The 18,884-nt window shown below is 40.9% G+C and overlaps 1 protein-coding gene across 1 annotated transcript in view; it reads left to right on the top strand.

Annotated features, from left to right (window-relative positions):
• Window positions 1–18,884, top strand: part of EPHA6 (EPH receptor A6) — an 848,112-nt gene that overhangs the window by 695,800 nt on the left and 133,428 nt on the right. The gene's annotated exons all lie outside the window — the stretch shown is intronic.

Genomic DNA, 18,884 nt, shown 5'->3' with positions numbered 1-18,884 from the left:
GCTTTTATTACATAGTATTTTCAACTGGGAAGGCCACAAGAACTAACACTTATGTAGAAAAAGAAGATATTGACTCTTGTACCACGGTTATTTTAAAACAAGAATGATTTGGTCATTGTAAGTAACTTTAGCCATTTCTTTTTCAAATTCAGGATTATTTTTTAAAATCATAGCATGGACAACTTTCTGATTTAGAAACACAGAAAAACTGAATTTTAACTTTAAAGCTAAGTTATGGAATTAATCCTCCAAGGACTGTTTTCTGCAAAGTCACTTATAAATCAATAGTTGAGAACTCAGAATGCATTTTCCCATAAATATTTCTTTAACTATATTAATTAAGTCCCTGGGCAGACCTATAAAAGCCTTTTCAAAAGTTACAGACTACAGCTAAAGGATTTGCTTCCAAAACAGAAGGGGCCAGAAATTTCCTCTAAAAAAAAATAAAAGTGCGTTCTTCCCCTCTACATTTCTTCCTTGAGCAATATTTTTAAAGGCCATTTTTTCTGTGGCATTTATTCCTTTCTTCATGTACTTTTGTGGCACCTCCCCATTCCCCTATCCCCACCCCATAAAAGTACCTATAACCTGGACTCTCCCCCACCCTAATCTAAGCTTCTGTTCTTTAGTTGCCATAGATCTTAGCTGGATATAAAGTTAGACTAATTCATACTAGTGTGTGATTCATAAATATTTTTTTGCATCTTTTACATGAACTTACAAGACCAAATAGAATTTATTTTATTTTATTCTGGCAGTAACATGTAACATAAAATCTACTCTCTTGACAAATTTTCAAGTGTACAATACAATATTGTTGAATATAGGTGTGATGTTGTATAGTGGACCACTAGAGCTTATTCATCTTACAAAACTGAACCAGAAAAGCGAGAACAAGCAGACAGTGGATGAGGATATTTTTTGCACTAGGGGAACACAGAAGTTATCTCCTCTCTGTTGTTGTAGCTCTTTATAGATTCTCATCTTTTGTACCTTATAAACCAAGTGCATTTCAGACATCTAATTTTCTCAGAAGTGCCTCTAGTAGCACAATATTAGGGGGGATAAGAGGCTTTCAAAATGTCCATTGTTCATATACCTTGATCTTTGTAAACTGCTTAGTAAGTTACATTTCCTGCAAAGCCATTTTATAGCTTCAGTCAGCATTTTGGAAGGAATAATTTTACAAGGTTTCAGCTAATCTTTCTATTGTTATTGTTGTGTTTTGAAAAGTTGATGCCATTTCTTATAACTCATTCTTAGTAAACAAAACAACAAAAAAAGTCTTTGGACATACATATGAACCAAACTTTCATTCTTCATTTTAAAGCATAAATGGTCTTTATCCAACACTTTACTGTATCAAATTTGTAAGGAATTTTTGAAAGATAATTTACTTATTGTAACTAAGACACTATACAATGAATTGGATTCTCTGTAAATGTTAAGTGATGATGTACAATTTTTATTCATTCTATTCTAGAATAACAGCTTACTATCTACTAGGTACAGTACTGTTTATTACTCATTTTCCGAACACTGAAGAACTATAATTATTTACTGTGTACAAAAGAGTAGTGCACATTTTCCAACAAGAAAGTTTGAAGGCTGTGATTTAAATTGTGCACAGACCTTTCATGCTTTGAAAAGCTGTTCTGTTGGGTGTTGAGCTCAACATCACTGTGTTTGTCCAGTGAAGAACTAGAAAGAATTATAGCAGAAACCTCCATGACATACTTAGCCCCCTTTTCTCACTCTACAACAAATACATGAATTTGGTGGTCAAAATTAGAATCAAACCAGAGTCGCATTCAGAAGTGAAAATAGGGAGGAGGAAGATGGTTGCCAACGGGAAGGCAGACTGCAAGATAGTGCATGAGTGAGAGAACAAAAGGAGAGTGTGTGGTCACACTGGGAGTGTTTATTTGTGAGGTGAGGAACAGCTGTACTCTAAGGAACTGTTGGGGATTGCCAGACAAGGTTCCCCTGACCGAGCAGCCTCCACTGCTGCTGAAATCTCTCCCAGAGCAATCGGCTCTGACGCAGAGACCACGCCATCTTGAAGGGAAGAGTGGATGTTTTCAGAGCACTCAAATATATTTAAAAAAAAAAAAAAAACTTCTGGAGGACATCAAGGGAAAGATTGACAGCAATGAAATCATAGTAGGGGACTTTAATACCCCTCTATCACCATTGGACAAATCCTCTAAACAAAAAATTAGCAAAGAAACATCAATCCTAAATGACTCACTAGTTCAGATAGAATTAATTGACATCTTCAGAACACTTCACCCCAAAGCCACAGAATATATATTCTTTTCAAGTGCACATGTGTCATTTTCAAATATGGACCATATGTTGGGTCACAGGCAAAGTCCCTTCAAATTCAAGAAGATAGAAATCATATCAAGCATCTTCTCAGATCACAATGGTATAAAACTGGAAATCAAGTACAATAAAAACAATCCAAAAAAAAATCAAACACCTAGAGACTAGATAGCATGCTATTAAACAATGACTGGGTTACCAGAGAGATCAAAGAAGAAATAAAAAACATCATAGCAATAAACGACAATGAAAACACAATAATCCAAAATCAGTGAAAGCAGTTTTGAGAGGGGAGTTAGAGGCCCAGTGTAAGCAGAAGGAAGGAAATAATAAAAATCAGAGCGGAGATAAATGACATAGAGACCAAAGAAACAATACAAAAGATCAACAAAACCAAGAGCTGGTTCTTTGAAAGGATAAGCAAGATCGATGAACCTCTAGCCAAAATCACTAAGAAACAAACAGAGAGGATCCAAATAAACAAAATCAGAAATGAAAGAGGAGAAACAACAACAGACCCCACAGAAATACAAAGGATTGTTGCAAAATACTATGAACAACTCTATTCCATCAAACTGGACAACCTAGAGGAAATGGACATACTGCTATAAAAATACAACCTTTCTAAACTCAATCAGGAAGAATCTAAAAATCTCAATAGGCCAATAACTATGGAAGAAATTGAAGCAGTGATCAAAAAACTTCTAGCAAACAAAAGCCCGGGGCCAGATAGCTTCACATGGGTGTATTACCAAACATTCAAGGAAGAACTAAAACCTATCCTCCTCAGACTATTCCAAAAAATTCAAGAGGAAGGAACACTGCCAGAAGCCAGTTCCAGCATGTCATAATTGTAAGAGTTTCATCAAAAGACTGATGGGCTGAAGCCGGTTTGGCTCAGTGGTAGAGCGTCGGCCTGTGGACTGAAAGGTCCCAGGTTCGATTCCGGTCAAGGGCATGTACATTGGCTGCGGGCACATCCCCAGTGGGGGTTGTGCAGGAGGCAGCTGGTCGATGTTTCTCTCTCATCGATGACGTTTCTAACTCTCTCTCCCTCTCCCTTCCTCTCTGTAAAAAATCAATAAAATATATTAAAAAAAAAAAAAAAAGACTGATGGACTATGAAGCCAGCATCACCCTAATACCAAAACCAGATAAATACAACACAATGAAAGAGAATTACAGGCCAATATCCCTTATGAACATAGATGCCAAAATCCTCAACAAAATTCTAGCAAATCAGATCCAGCAGTACATTAGAAAGATCATACACCATCACCAAGTAGGATTTATCCCGGGAATGCAAGGATGGTACAATATTCACAAATCAATAAACATGATATATCATATAAAACAAATTGAGAGATAAAAACCACATAGTCATATCAGTTGATGCAGAAAAAGCATTTGACAAAATCCAACACCCTTTCTTGATAAAAACTCTCAGCAACATGGGAATAGAAAGATCATACCTCAACATAATAAAAGCCATATATGACAAACCCACAGCCAACATCATACTCAATGGGAAAAAACTAAAACCATATCCCCTAAGAACAGGAACAAGACAAGGAGGCCCTTTCATATTCTCACCATTCATATTCAACATAGCACTGGAAGTACTAGCCATTGCAATTAGACAGGAAAAAGAAATAAAAGGCATCCAAATTGGAAAAGAAGAAGTAAAACTGTCCTTATTTGCAGATGACATGATATTGTACATAAAAAACCCTAAAGACTCCAACAAAAACTATTAGACTTAATGAATTAGACTTAAATGAATTTGTCAATGTAGCAGGATTCAAAATTAATGCCATGAAATCTATGGCATTTCTATATATACCAATAATGAACTTACAGAAACAGAGACTGAAAAAGCAATCCATTTACCATCTCACCAAAAAAATTAAGATACCTAGGAATAAACTTAACCAAGGATGTAAAAGACCTATACACAGAAAACTGCAGGACGTGAAAAAAGAGAGAGAGGAAGACATAAACAGATGGAGGAACATACCATGTTCATGGGTTGGTAGAACCAACATCATTAATATGTCCATACTACCGAAAGAAATCTATAGATTCAATGCACTCCCCATTAAAATACCAATGGCATATTTCACACACCTAGAAAGAACTCTCCAAAAATTCATCTGGAATAAAAAAAGACCCTGAATAGCAACAGCAATCCTGAGAAAGAAAAACAAAGTAGGTGGGATCTCAATACCACATTTCAAGCTGTATTACAAAGCCACTGTTTTCAAAACAGCCTGGTACTAGCACAATAACAGACATATAGACCAATGGAATAGAATAGAGGATCCAGATATTGACCAAACAACTATGCTCAATTAATATTTGACAAAGGAGGCATGAACATACAATGTTCTCCTGTACAGTGGGATTTCTTGTTGTTTTGTTGATGGTTTCCTTTGCTGTGCAAAAGGTTTTTATTTTGATGTAGTCATATTTGTTTATTTTGTCTTTAGTTTCCATTGCCCTAGGAGTGGTATCAGTGAAGAAATTGCTTTGGCATATGCCTGAGATTCCTCTAGAAGTTTTATGGTTTCCTATCTTATATTTAAGTACTTTATACATTTTGAGTTTATTTTTGTGTATGGTGTAAGTTGGAGGGCTAGTTTCATTTTTTTCCATGTATCTGTCCAATTTTCCCAACACCATTTATTGAAGTGACTCTCTTGACTCCTACTGTATGGGAGTCAATATTTGCCAATGTTATAATCAATAAAGGTTTAATCTCCAACATTTACAGGGAACTCATACAACTTAATAAAAAGAAGATAAATGATCCAATAAAAAAATGAGCAATTCACCTAAATAGATACTTTTCCAAAGATGACAGAAGAAAGGCCAAGAGACATATGAAAACATGCTCAAAGTCACTAATTATCCGAGAGATTCAAATCAAAACAATGCGATACCATTTCACACCTGTCAGAATGGCTATTATCAACAAATTAACAAACGACAAGTGTTGGCGGAGAAAAAGGAACCCTCATGCACAGCTGGTGGGAATGCAGACTGGTGCAGTCACTGTAGAGAACAGTGTGGAGTTTCCTCAAAAAACTAAAAATGGAACTCTCATTTGACCCAGTAATCCAATTTCTAGGAATATATCCCAAGAAACTAGAAACACCAATCAGAAAGGATATATGCACCTCTATGTTCATAGCAGCACAATTCACCATAGCTAAGATTTGGAAATAGCCTAAATGCCCATCGGCAGATGAGTGGATCAGAAAACAATGGTACATCTATACAATGGAATACTACACTGCTATAAAAAAGAAGGAATTCTTACCATTTGCAGCAGCATGGATGGGACTGAAGAGCATTATGCTAAGTGAAATAAGCCAGGCAATGAAAGAGAAATACCATATGACCTCACTCATTTATGGAAAATAAACAGCTTTATAACCCGATGAACAAAAAGATAGATACAAAGGCAGTAAGGCACTGAACAGACTGTCAAATTACAATTGGAAGGCTGGGGAGTGTTGGGGGGGTGTGGGGGAGGCGGGTGTGGAGACCAACTGAAGGGCTTGTATGCGTGCGTATAAGCACAACCAATGAACACAAGATACTGTGGGGGTGGGATGAGGGCATACGACAGGGGGTAGGGGAGGCTGGGGGAAGGTCAATGCGGATAAAAAGGAGACATATGTACTACTATGTGTAATACTTTAAACAGTAAAATAAAATTTTTTTAAAAAGAAGTGAAAATTGTTGCAAGTGTAATAAATACTTTTCATTTACTCAGGATTTTTTAGAGGTCTCTTATCTTACCATGAAAAATACTTCAAGAATATCTTCCCACTGACTAAAAGTTTAAAGTACCTCACTTCATTAAGAAAAAAATGTTTAGTTCAGTTCAGTAGAGTGAATATCTGTAGAATATCTACTGTATGCCAAGCATGACACCAGGCCATGAGACTTCATAGATGAACAAGACAAAGTATGCCTTTATGTTCAAGACAGTGTGGGAGACGAGATGGTTTAGCTAATGTTTGTGTAGACAGGATGCCTTGAGAGCAATAAAGAGAGAAACTTGGTTCATCTGTATTTCTCCATTTTCCTGACCTGTCTCCCCCTCTATCCAATCTACTGCAGGTCTTGCTGACTATATCTCTAAAATAGATCTCAAACCTGATTTAAGCCACCAGTTTCTCTCTCCTGAGTTACTATAATAGCTTCCAAATGTATCTCTCTGATTCCATTTTCCACATACAAGTCAGAATATATATATTGCTCCCAAACTAAAACTCCTCTCTAATACCTCATTACTTTTAGAGATGTCAAACTCTTCACCTTAGCTTACAAGACTCTACCTGATTTTTCCTCTGCCTGTCTCCTCTCCTCTCCTCTCCTCTCCTCTCCTCTCCTCTCCTCTCCTCTCCTCTCCTTTCCTCTCCTCTCTTGTCTTTTCTTTTTCTCTCGCTCTCACTCTCTATTTCTCTCTTTCTCTCAACAAGCTCCAGCCTCTTTGGCTTTCATTTCTTCAGTATCTACTCATTCCTGACTCAAGTCATTTGTATGTTGCTGGAAACTGGTCACAGGCTTCAACATGTCTTTTCTCTTTCATACACATTTTTTTTTGTTATTTATAAGTATCTCATTCAATTTTTACCTATTTTCTGTCTCCCTGCCTCTGATTAAATGTAAGTACAAATGGAGCAGGCACCTTTCTCTTTTGCTTCCCACTTTGAGCCCAGTAATTAGATCAATAACTGGCCAGTATAGCTGCCCAAAGAGCACTATTTGAAAAAGGGATGTAGAGATTCAGCAAGGACCTCCTAGAAGAGATGATACTTATCATGGAAAACTCAGGTGTTAGACAGAAGACTAAAGGAGTATTCCTGGAAGAGGGAACTGTATAAGCAAAGGACATTAGATATGAAATAATATATTGTAGGGGTGAAGTAAACACACAAAAAAAATTGAATCAGAAAAACATTATAAAATTAGAGATAGGAGCAAGGGACATACTTTGTCTTGAATACTGTACGCTATTCTGGTATTAAAGGGTCTTAAGCAAATGAGTGGCAAGGTTTGTGTTTCATAGAATCTATTTGTTAAGTATATATATATATATATATATATATATATATATATATATATATATGGCCGGTACACAAAATTCATGCATGGGGAGGGGGGGCAGGGGGGGGTGTCCCTCAGCCCAGCCTGTACCCTCTCCAATCTGGGACCCTTTGAGGGATATCTGACTGCCTGTTTAGGCCTGATCCTACCAGGCAGTAGGACATCCCTCTCATAATTCAGGACTACTGGCTCCCAACTGCTTGCTTGCCTGCCTTCCTGATTGCCCCTAACCACTTCTGCTTGCCAGTCTGATCACCCCCTAACCACTCCCCTGCCAGCTTGATTGATGCCTAACTGCTCCCCCTGCCAGCCTTTTTGCCCATGACTGCCCTCCCCTGCAGGCTTGGTCACCCCCAACTGCCCTCCCCTGCAAGCCTGGGTCTCCCCAACTGCCCTTCCCTATAGGCCCACTAGTCCCTAGCTTTCCTCCTCTGCCAGCCTGGTCACCCCTAACTGCCCTTCCCCTGCAGGCCTGGTTCCCCCCCCAAACTGCTCTTCCCTCCAGGCCTGGATCCCCCCCAACTGCCCTTCCCTGAAAGGCACAGTCACCCCCAACTTCCCTCCTCTTCCAGCCTGGTCACCCTTAACTGTCCTTTCCTGCAGGCTTGATCAACCCTAACTGCCTTCCCTTGCAGACCTGGTCCCTCTCAGCTGCCCTCCCCTGCTGGCCATCTTGTGGCGGCCATCTTGTGTCCACATGGGGGCAGTTATCTTTGACCACATGGGGGCAACCATTTTGTGTATTGGAGTGACAGTCAATTTGCATATTACTCTTTTATTAGATAGGATAGAGGCCTGGTGCATGGGTGGGGGCTGGCTGAAGGATGTTCCAGATCAGGGTGGGGGTTCCCTTGGAGCATGGGGTGGCCTGGGCAAGGGTCCTATGGTGGTTTTCCCCCTGGCAACCCAAATGGAGGCCCTGGTATCTGGGATTTATTTATCTTCTATAATTTAAACTTTGTAGCCTTAAGTGGAGGCCAAGGCAGGGCAGGGCAGGCAGAAAGCTTGGCTTCCTCCATTGCCAGGGAAACCCAAGCATCCTGCTCTCTCTATGGCTGCAGCCATCTTAGTTGGGTTAATTTGCATACTTGCTCCTGATTGGTTGGTGGGTGTGGCTTGTTGGCATAGCAGAGGAGAAGTCAATTTGTATATTATTCTTTTATTAAATAGGATGTTGTTAAATAGTAATGTGATGACAGCAGGACAGCATAGCATTCAAATCGTACATCTGTCTGAAGCACAGACAAAGTACTTGAGGTTAACCTAAGTTGAATGGATGCTGAGAGTTTGAAAGTGTCTGTGGGGCACAACTTAGAAGCAGGGCCTTGGAAACCATTGTCAGGAGCTTGCATTACTGTGGAGACAGCATGACATGCTCAGATGGGTGGATATTGTGCTCTAGGGTCTTAGGGTCTGGGAGAGCTCTGCGGGTTTCAAAGTAGCAAATACTGTTATGTGTAGCTTTCAGAAAACACCCTCCAATCACCCTCTCTGTCACTTTAAGATCAAGATCCAGGTTTCTCAGCAGTGAGGTTGAGAAAGCAAAGGAAAAGAAGAATGAAGACAAACTGAATTCTAGCTACTAAGCTCTGAGATGCACTGTGTAAATATGCCACATTCGCTCTCTTTCATTTGGATCTGCCTTCCTGGGAAAATAACCATATGTCATTAAAATATTCATAGTTTCTTTTTGATTAATCTCTAGTAGGAAGCCCAAAGATATTAAATCTCAGTGCTCTCACATTTTTCTCCTCCCCTCATAAACAATTCAATTCAATTTGAATTAATATTTATCAAGAGCTGACACAAGGCATGGCAGCATAGTGGATGCTGTGATAGAACTGCTATTTCAAAGGGAGAAAATGAATATCCAACCTTAAGAAAAGAAAACAGTCTTTTTTATACAAGACAACAGGAATAATATAGCAATAGCAGCCATGCTATACAAAATGGTATCAAAGGCTATTTAATTCAGTCACCATTTATTAACCTTCCACCATATTCAAGAAAACCAGTATGTCCTAAACCACACTTGAGGAAGCTATGTTGACAAGGACTAGTGAAAAGAATATAAATTTTGTTTGAAGGACAGAGTGCCTTCATTGTAGAGAAATAAATATGTGCCATACCTCAAGTACAAATGAATAGGTTTGCTCCTCTCAGCCACACAGATAAATAAATCCTTGCTTGTTGGTTTATTTGGAGTGGTCTTTGTTTTTTATTTAGTAGTCTCAGAGCCCTTTTATTTCTTGCTTTTTAAAGCCAAATTCTACTTCCCAAACTAGCCTAGATTGGGCCATTATGGCAAAGTTTGGGCCAACTCTTTTTCAGACAACTCCAATTATTAATAGAGGCTCTGGATTTAGATTGCCTAGATTCAAATCCTGACTTTACCATATTCTGGGTTATTAAATCTTTTTGTCAATCTGAAACAGGGAAAACGACCTGCAGGTCCAACAGTCTGTTACTTTGAAAGTCAAACTCGTGAGACAGGTTCTGACTGACAAGGAAAGGGATTTTATTCAGGAGCGGACACCCTGAGGAGACAGCTGGCTCATGCCTTCAAAGCTATCTCAGTATCTCAGGTGTCCTAGCTGCATCATATAGGGGAACTGTGGAAGAGAGGAACTAAGGAGTTTCTGGCCAAGTGCAGTTTCTCAGCTCTGCTCTCAGACAGTTTCAATGTTATCTCCTGTATGTCTGGTTTCACTGCTCCATCTGAAGTTTTACTGCTGATGTTCCAAAACAGGGCATGTAGGCAGCAGTTCTTCTGGCTCTGATATGAATTGTTGATGCTTGCCCAATTCTTGGGGTCAGGGTCACACCTTGGTCAGGCAGGAACTGCAACTGCCGATGTCTACAAAATACTCATAAGGAAACTGTTAATACATGAATTTTCTATGAGTTTGTTAGTAAACCTATTCTATAATTACTACCTGATTAGTATATTATCTTTTTCTATCACTGTTACACTTCTATAAGATGAAGATAATAACTATGATAACTATACTTATAGCCCAGAGTTGTTGCAAGGAATAAATAATACCTGTAAACAGCTCATAAATGTGACCGGTTTGTTGTGTTTATAGAATGTTAGCTATTTTTTTCCTTAGAATAATGTGGCAAAAATTGAGATATGAGTTTCCAAAAAAATATACAGAACTATTTTTAGAGTTTCTTTTTTATCAAGGCTGAACATTAGATAGATATTTAGAGAGATAGATAGATAGATAGATAGATAGATAGATAGATGATAGATTCTGGGAAGCAGATTATTTAAAGATTTTCATGAAGGAACTTTTTTGGAGACAACTCTCAGGATCAACTCCCATATTTCTATATATTCTGCAATTCTGGAAGCTGGTAGTTCTTACCTCAGTCCCTCTCTGGGAAATGCCCTTTACTTGAGAAAGCTATCTTACCCAAGGCCAATACACCTTTACAGAGGCAGCCTACATCCAATGACTGATTGGTAGAGCATAAGGGTCCAGTCCCCTTTTCTCTGAAGAGTTATCCAAGATCCAGAACATTCCATGGGCTATTCCAAGGCTGCTATTGTTAATGCACTGCAATTTAACTTTTCCTGCTGCCCAATCTTATTTTCTTCTGTCCCTCACAGATGTTGATGCTTAGAGTGTGTAACCAAGGACCAACATTTAACAAACATAATGGGCTTTGTTACTTCACTAGGTACCTTCTTATACAATACCATCCTTTTTGTTTGTGTTGAATAGAGTGGAAATACTAGTACAGTTTGGTTTGTGCTCCTGCCTTGATTTGTGTTAAGGCTTCTGCAGTTTTACCTAATAGAGCTTTTACCATTAGTGCAAATGTCAACATAGTGAAAATGGAAAGTGTGTGTCTTAGTGCTATTATAAAAATGGTTTTGACCTCATGAATCTTGAAAAAGATTGTGGCCAAATGAATTAGAAATACATATACTACATTGTATAGTCCCATGAAAAATGTAAAGAAAGTGGTTTATATTATTTTCATATACTAAAATCTCATTTTATAATGATGCCACTTATTGTTATTAGAACCATGATTGCTATGTTGCAAAAAAAAAAAAAAAAAAAAAAAGGCAATCAATTCAAGTCTTTTCAAGTATTGGTTATAAGAATAGTTAAAATAATTTTTAAATAACTTACCTAAAATAGAAGTGGAGGGGATACTCTCAAAATTATTTTACAAAGCCAGATAGCAAAGTTAGACAAGGATACTACAAGAAAAGAAAACTACATGCCAAAATCCCTGATGAACATAGATGCGAAAACCACAAAATATTAGCAAACCAAATTCAACAGTATATTAAAAGTATCGTATAACATGGCCAAGTGGAAATTATTCCAGGGATTCAAGGGTGGTTCATCATCCACAAATCAACTAATGTGACACATCACATTAATTTTAAAAAAGTATAATCATATGATCATCTCCATAGATACAGAAAAAGCATTTGACAAAATTCAATATCCATTTATGATTTTTTTTAACTCTCAATAATGTGTGTATAGAGGGAATGTGTTTAATATAATAAGGGCCATATATGACAAACCCAGAGCTAACATTATACCCAACTGTGACAAGCTGAAAGCTTTTCCTCTAAGATTAGGAATAAGGCAAAGATACCCATTCTCATCACTTTTGTTTAACATAGTATTGGAAGACATACCCAGAGCAAATAGACAAGAAAAAGAATTAAAAGGCAACCTAATTGGTAAGGAAACAGTAAAACTGTCTCTATTGGTAGATAATACGACATTATATATATATATATATACCTAAAGACTCCACACACACACACACACACAAATGACTTTGGTTTATAAATAAAGCGGCAGGATAAAAATCAATGTACAAAATTCAATTGCATTTTTATACACTAACAACAAACTATTTGAAATGAAATACTTAAGTATAAATCTAATAATATATGTACAAGATGTGTATGAGGAAAACTACAAGGCTGGTAAGTAAAATCAAAGAACTAAAAAAATTGAGAGATGTTCCATGCTTATGGACAGAGAGACTCGGTTATTAAAATGTCAGTTCTTACTAAATTATCTATAATTTTAGTGTAATCCCAATCAAAATCTCAATAAGTTATTTTGTGGATATCAACAAGCTGATTCTAAAGTTTTTAGAAGCAAATACCCAGAATGGCTAACACAGTATTGAAGAAGAACAAAGTTGAAGGACTGACACTACCTGACTTCAAGATTTATTATAAAGCTACAGTAATTAAGAAAGTGTGGTGCAGGTGAAAGAATAGACAGATCAATGAAACAGAATAGAGAGCCTATAATAAACATAGTCAACTTGTTTTTGACAGAGGAACAAAGGCAATGCCATGGAGCAAAAATTTGTCTTTTTAACAAATGGTGCTGAAACAATTAGACATCCACATACAAAAAAAAAAAAAAATGAATCTAGATACAGAACTTTACATTCTTCACAAAAATAAATTCAAACTGGATCACAGGCCTAAATGTAAAAGGAAAAATCATAAAACTTCCAGGAAATAACATAAGAGAAAACCTAGATGACATTGTATGTGCCAGTGGTCAGCAAACTCATTAATCAACAGAGCCCCAGTTTGCCAGCCATGGTATATGGCAATGACTTTTTAGATAAAAGCACAATCCAATAAAGAAAGAATTAATAAACTGGACTTTATTAAAATTTTAAACTCCCAGTCTATAAAAAGCAATATCAAGAAAATGAGGAGACAAAGCACAGGCTGGGAGAAAATATTTGCAAAATAAAAGCATCTGATAAAAGATAGTTATTCAAAATATACAAAGAACATTTAAAACTCAAGAAAACAACCTGATTAAAAAGAGCCCAAAGACCTTAACAGACACCTCACAAATTAAGATATGTAGATAGCCACTAAGTGCATGAAAAGATCTCCACATCATATATCATCAGGAAATTCAAATTAAAATGAGACACCTTATGTACCTATTAGACTGGCCAAAATCAGTAACTTTGACCCAAATGTTGTTGAGGATGTGGAGCAACAGACATTGTCTATATGCTGGTGGGAATGCAGAATGAAAGATGGTTTGGCAGTTTCTTACAAAACTACACATTCTCTTACCAACCAACCAATACAGCGATTAACATCTTTAACATCTACTCAAAGAAGTTGAAAACCTATGTGCACATCGGGCTGGCCTGCAGCCATAAACTGCTATAAACATTCTATAACCACAGATGTTTATAGAAGCTTTAGTTGTAATTACCAAAACTTGGAAAAAAACAAAATGTCCTTCAGTAGGTAAATGAACTGTGATAGGTTCTAACAAGAGGATATCATTCAGCTTTAGCACTGAAAAGAATTGAGCAATCGAGCTCTGAGGAGACATGGGAAAAACTTAAATGCATATTACTAAGTGGAAGAAGCCAATCTGAAAAGGCTACATATTGTATAATTCTAGAAAAGGCAAAACCATCAAAACAGTAAAAACATCAGTGGTTGCAGGACTGGAAGTGGGGGTGATGAATAGGTGGAACACAACAGATTTTTAGGGCAGTGAAAATTCTCTGATGCTATAAGGGTGGATACAGGTCATTATACATCTATTCAAACCCATAGAATGTTCAACATTAACAATGAAGCCTAATGTAAACTTTGGGCGATTATAACATTTAAGCACATGTTCATCAATTGTAACAAATGTACAATTTGTTTGAGATGTTGATAATGGGGGAGAATATACATGTCTGTGTGTAAAACATATATGAGAAATCTCTTATTCTTAATTTTTCTTTGAGTCTAAAATTTCTCTAAAAATAGTTGAATTTAAAAAAAAACACTTTGTGCTTTGTTATTCAGAATAAATAGGAAATGAAATTTCAACCTGGTGTTAAATGATTATTTCTCCTTAAATATAAGGGTTTATGATTTTTCAGAAAAGTGAGAGAATTTTCTGCTCATTAAAATTATAAAAGCTACATCTATACTAATAATAGAGGAATATGTAAATTGGCTGGGACACCCTCACACAACAACTGAATAGCAGGCTGTATGGGGCAACCAGACCAGCAGGGGGGGGCACTGATGGTGGCCAGGCTGGCCGGAGGGGGGGGGGGGCAGTTAGGGGAGACCAGGTCAGCAGAGCATGGCAATGCAGGGCAACCAGGCCAGCAGGGGGGGGGGGGGGAGGCGCAGTTGGGGATGACCAGGCTGACAAGGGGACAGTTAGGGGCATCCAGGCCAAGAAGTGGGGGCAGTTAGGGGCGACCAGGCTAGCAAGGGGGAAGTTGGGGGCTACCAGGCTGACAGGGGTCAGTTAGGGGGAACCAGGCCAGAAGCAGGGACAGTGAGGGGTGATCAGACTGGCAGTCAAAGGCACTTAGGGGTGATCAGGCCAGCAGGGGTGGGGAAGTTAGGGGTGACCAGGCTGGCAGCACAGGGGGGTGGCAATTACAGGCGATCAGGCCGGTAGCCAGAGGCCATTAGGGGTGATCAGGCAGGCAGGCAAGTGAGCAGTTAGGAGCCAGCAGTCCTGGATTATGAAAGAAATTTCTGACTGTTGGAGGGGATCGGGCTGGCCTGCACCCTCTCACAATCTGGAACCCCTCTGGGGATGTCAGAGAGCCAGTTTCAGCCTGATCCCCACAGGCCAGGCCAAGGGACCCCACCGCTGCACAAACCCATGCACTGGCCTCTAGTATGCATATAAGATCTTTGGTTAATCTCTTCCCACCCTTCCATCTGTTCCATGTCTCCATGCATGTGTTCTGAGCATCTGCCTCCTGGTAGTCAGTGCGTGTCATGGTTACCAGTCAAATGGTCAAAGTCGCTTAGGCTTTTATATGCAGCATGTAGATAATTATTATTATTAAAATAAATTAGGGGCTGCTCTGTATTTATATGTGATTTCTCACTACGGCTCTGACTTATTCTATTTTCATTGTACAGATAAGGAAACTGAGGCATCCCTTAGTTTTCAGATGGCCCATTAATGTTACCTACTATGTAGAAATTCTGCATTGACAAGAACTGTGACACCAGGCAACTTCATTTTCTAATAGGCAAAAGAACAACCTCTTGAAATTTAGTGTAATCCTTTCTTGGCCAAAAGAACTTACGCTTTCAATTCCACTCAAAGGCTTTGAGGCTCCTAATAGAAGAGAGGTAGGAAGAGCACATGATAAAAGAGACAGATTTCATCTAATAGTACACTGTCTAAGAAGATGGATTGGGAACATAAAGAGCTAATAACACCGACCATTTTCTTTGCTAGGTTATCTTTTATACATTAATTATACAGAAGAGCCTGCTTAAGTGGGGACTCTCGCCGTAGAATGTTTCTCTTCAGAGAGGGTTCTTTTCCTTACTCTGCACTTGAGTTGGGTGATGGTATCAGAGTGCTATCAGGGAGATAAGCTGATATAATAAGAAAAAGTTTATTTTATTTATAGTATAAGCTTATTCATTTAACTGACCAATGAATCATCATTGTATAGGAGTCTGTGGTCTGCTCAAATCATCCCTATGTCTAAGCTACTCTATAGTTTTAAATCAGATATCCATGAAAACTGCTTAACTTTGCAAAATTTAAAATACTCTTATTTATGCTTCTACCACACTGTATAAAGTAATAACACCTATAATCTCTTACTAGATATTAATTTTTAATATCATTCAGAATAAATGACACCTGATGTGTAAAACCAACTTGAGAATTTTTCATGTTTTTCACTAAAGACAACAATCTCCAGATAACTATATAAAACAATATGCATTATTTTTCAACTTAAAACATTTTTATTTTCATTTTCTCTAATATCTAGGTCATATCGATATGTCCAGATACTATTTGTATCTGGTCATATTTGTGTACAAATCTTGCATGGATGACAAGAGGATGTTTTTTTCCTTTTTAAAAAATTCTATATTATTTTTAAATCAAGGTGAGAGGAATAAATAATGAAGGGATTGACTACTACACCACAGATGCTGTGCCTGGCTTATTTTTCATTTAATCTTTCCAACTGGAAGCTAAAATAGACCTGTTTTCAGTCAATTCCCAACAGCTTCTTACTTGTTCTATTGTATATAATGAAAGAATGGGGGAAACCTAGCTATTTTCTGTTTGTGTGGAGGATCTTTTTCTTTCTCCTACATCTTTCCTAAACTTGCTTCTTGTTTATGCAATCAATTTTTCATTTTCCTCAGTGATTTTTTTTAACCATATTTCCAGTATTCACACAACTTTCATCCCCCCCTCGCTGTTGCCGCCCTTCTGCCCACCTGTATGGCTGGTTCAGAGCCCATACTGTGGAAACTGAATTCTATTTTCTTGCTAGTCATTGCTATTACCTTATTTGACTTTATTTCCCTCTTCTTAAAGTTTCTGAAATTATTTTTTCTGCAAGTTGATTTGGTTGGTTTCCTTCTGTCCTTTACCTTTCATCACTTTCGGCTAGATTTTTCTTTCCTTTAAATGTCAAACAAATACATACATTTTGTTATAAACATAATCAATGGTCAGCAAACTTGATGCTCACATTCATTGGATCCAGTGAAATAAGTTCAAAGACCATGGCGACCCTGAGCCCCGAGGGTGGCTGCGAAGATGGCCTGCTGGACACTCAGGCGCTGGGAGCCAGTGGGCAGGGGGAGGGGGACAGGGGCGTCGGAGCCCTCCGGGTGCCAGGACTTCCGGGGGGGAGGGGCGAAGCACCTGTTGACTCTCCGGTCAGACTGCATAGCTGTCCTGACTTGGGGGGGGCGGGGGGGGGGCAGAAGGGGGGTTCAGTTTACACCAGAGACGCTGATTGAGGCCAAGGAGGAGCCCGTGTAAGTTCCCGAGGACCTGCCTGTGGCCATGGCCCTGGCCGTGGCAGAGACAGTGCCCGAGGAGGCCTGGCCCAGGCAGCCCTGAGCGAGCCCCGGCCCAGCGGCCCAGCCTGGAATTGGGCGACTGTGATGTGCCCCGTGGGGAGGGACAGTGTCTGAGTCTGGAGGCCGCACCAGTGCCGGCAGTGCGGGCATCCTGGAAGAGGAGGGCTCCGACCAGTTCCTGTCCAGGCGCCGGGCCCAGGCCCTGGAGCAGCTGGAGGCGGCGCAGAGCCCAGCCCGGAGCTGGAGCTGGAGCAGAGCTCCCTGCCCGGCATCGCCCAGTGAGGAGATGGCGGAGCGGGAGCCGGAGGGGGCAGGGCCCCTCTGGGAGCCGGTCAGCCCCGCGGCCGCGTGCTCACGGAGGTGCTGACAGCCCCTTCGCGGACCTGGACCCTTTCAGGGCGCTGAGCCCCAACAGGAAGCAGAGTTGGAGGCGGAAGAGGGAGAGCGGATGTTGCCCGGAAGTCCTCCCTGGAGCACGTGGACCCTGAGGAGCTGGACTTCCGGATGGTGACAGGGGAGCAGCCGCAGGACGAGGAGCAGCCCGGGAGCTGGCGAGGCTGCAGCGGTGCGAGGCCCCCTGAGCAGCTGCCCTGCCCACATCGGGTGCCTGCGAGCTGGGAGCCGGGAGCCCGGAGCCGGGAGCCGGGAGCCGGGAGCCGGGAGCCGGGAGCTGGGAGCTGGGAGCTGGGAGGTGGAGCGGGATGAAGAAGAGCACAAGGGCCTGAGAGGGAGGAACCCGCCTTGGGACGAGCACGAAGCCCCGAGGGACGCCATGGGTCCGCTGAGGAGGAGGAAGAAGGTGGCCATCGAGCAGGAGCCAGCGGCCAGCAGCTGGACCTGGCCCTCGGCCTCTGAAGGCAGGACAAGCTGCGGTCCCTCAGTTCTCGGACAGTTGTGGGGGGTCAGGGCTGAGGGGGGCTGCAGCGGGTACTTGACGCCTATGGCAGCTGCGGGGCAAGGGCAGGAGGGCGCTGGCCGAGGCCGAGGCCTGGCTCCCCACGGCTCCGGAGAAGGAAACACAAATGGCCTCAAAGCCGGGAAGATGAGGCGGGGGCTTCGAGGCCAGGACCCGGCCCCAGGCGCCCGCTCCCTGTTTGTCCCGGAAGTGAGCAGCTACTCCTACAACATGGATGGATGGATGGATGGATGGATGGATGGATGGATGGATGGATGGGTGGATGGATGGATGAAGGAGGAGGAGGAGAAGGAGGAGAAGGAGGAGGAGGAGGAGGAGGAGGAGGAGGAGGAGGAGGAGGAGGAGGAGGAAGGGGAAGGAGGAGTAGGGGAAGGAGGGGGAGGAAGAGGAGGAGGAGGAGGGGAAAAAGGGGGAGGGGGAGAGGGGAGGGGGAGGAGCTTCTGCAGGACGAGTGGTCCCCCAGCCCCTCCAGCTCCACACTGAGCCCTTCCCTCCCATGCGGCCTGGAGGCCACCAGCCGGCGGGCCCCTGGGCAAGGGGCCTGGACTCCGCAGCCCCAGCCGCCGGGCAGGAAGCAGCCGTTCTGTTTGCTGCTTCGGGAGGTCGAGCCCCGCTCCTCCTTGGGCGATGCTTCGGAGGAGGACTCGTTTAACCAAG

This window comes from Pipistrellus hanaki, assembly GCF_964339955.1.
Source record: "Pipistrellus hanaki genome assembly, chromosome: 2".
Taxonomy (NCBI): Eukaryota; Metazoa; Chordata; class Mammalia; order Chiroptera; family Vespertilionidae; genus Pipistrellus; species Pipistrellus hanaki.
The sequence above is the reverse complement of the archived record's forward strand: the minus strand, read 5'-3'. Positions and strand labels throughout refer to the sequence as shown.